Source organism: Aplysia californica, unplaced genomic scaffold, assembly GCF_000002075.1.
Source record: "Aplysia californica isolate F4 #8 unplaced genomic scaffold, AplCal3.0 scaffold00092, whole genome shotgun sequence".
Classification (NCBI taxonomy): Eukaryota; Metazoa; Mollusca; class Gastropoda; order Aplysiida; family Aplysiidae; genus Aplysia; species Aplysia californica.
In genome coordinates, this window is record NW_004797362.1 from 1,387,364 (window position 1) to 1,388,926 (window position 1,563).

General features: G+C 40.2%; 1 protein-coding gene across 1 annotated transcript in view; it reads left to right on the plus strand.

The window, feature by feature from the left end:
- LOC101850155 (acetylcholine receptor subunit alpha-like) overlaps positions 1-1,563 on the plus strand; it is a 47,873-nt gene that overhangs the window by 30,229 nt on the left and 16,081 nt on the right. The gene's annotated exons all lie outside the window — the stretch shown is intronic.

Sequence of the window (1,563 nt, forward strand, 5' to 3'; positions counted from 1 at the left end):
TTCTTCTTCTTCTTCTTCTTCTTCTTCTTCTTCTTCTTCTTCTTCTTCTTCTTTTTCTTCTCCTTCTTCTGCTTGGCTATCCCAGAAGTTGAACGTTGCTCCTGTATTAAAACCCTTTAGTTGAGAAGAGTATGAAAATAATTTTGAATAAGAGGGAAAATGAAAGGTAAAAGGGTAAAAGAGATGATGGAGTAGAAATGAAATGATAAATGGATTTAAAAAATAGTTTGAACTCCTATCCTTATGCATAAGGCAATAAGGTTCAATTTTGTTTTCATGCCACTCATTAGCCATTAAACACACACACACACACACACACACACACACACACACACACACACACTCGCGAGCGTTTATGAGTGCGTAAAGCTCCCCCTAGCGGTGACCGGTCGTCACAGCCCAGGCTCAACTTTATGGCCCTGGTGGTCGTTATACCTCCTCCCCCTGCCCGTCCACACGACCTGTGCCCTTCGACTCTACTATTCAACATTAACGAATATTTCGTTATTCACATATATTCGAGTGTGATAGGGGTACATTTATTCGAATATCATCTAATTATCATGAAGAATAGATTTTCCTCTCTTCATTCTCCTCAAACCCTTCGTAAATTTAGAGCATATTATGTCTAAATTAACCTTACTGAATAAAAGAAAGTGTAGCTAAATACGATAATTTGGCCACTTGAAACGACACAACACTATTGTGACAGAGGTGTTTGAAGAAAAAATGTGGGGCAGGAGAGCCAGGGAAAATCATGGACGGACTACGACATAAGAACATGGACTGGCCTGAATATGGCAGAATGTCTAACGGTAGCTCGCGACCGTGAAGGATGGAGGGTCATTACATATCGACCTCTTAGTCAAAGATGACAATTCCAGGTATCCTGGCATATCTAAATTCCTGAAGGTAAATCCAGCAATACATTATATTTGAAGATTTTGAGGTAGAGTAATAAGTGGAGCCAACAAGACTTATAAAACATGCCCCTAAGAAGTATTCACTTCTATTCTACATTCACTAGTCACAAAGTGAATAACTCAAGGGTTTTTAGTTTATTAACATCATAGCTCAGCAGATGACTATGCAAGAAATATGGCCAAATGACCTCCCTTGCTGATGGACTCTTAGGAGGAAAAAAACAACATATTATCTTTCCACACTGTGTTCGCACATTACGAATAATGACCACACCTCGAAGCGTCGACGACGTTCCGTTTCTCCGAAGTCGCACAGTACTTGCTTTCCACACGCACGCGGCATCTTCCCAGGTCACAGTGCTGCTCGTGGGAAATAGAGTTGAGTAGGTGGTGGTGGTGGTGGTGGTCTTGGTAATGACTGTTAATAGACGTTCGTTGCTCGTCTTTATTGCTGTGTTTGTCTGTTTTTGTTTAGGGGGTTTAAGACGCCTCTATACAAGAGCAGGTAATTTGAGAAGTTGGGAATTTCTTTCTTTCTTTCGTCCTTCTTTCCTTCCTTTCTTTCTTCCTTTCTTCCTTTCTTCCTTTCTTTCTTTCTTTCTTTCTTTCTTTCTTTCTTTCTTTCTTTCTTTCCTTCTTC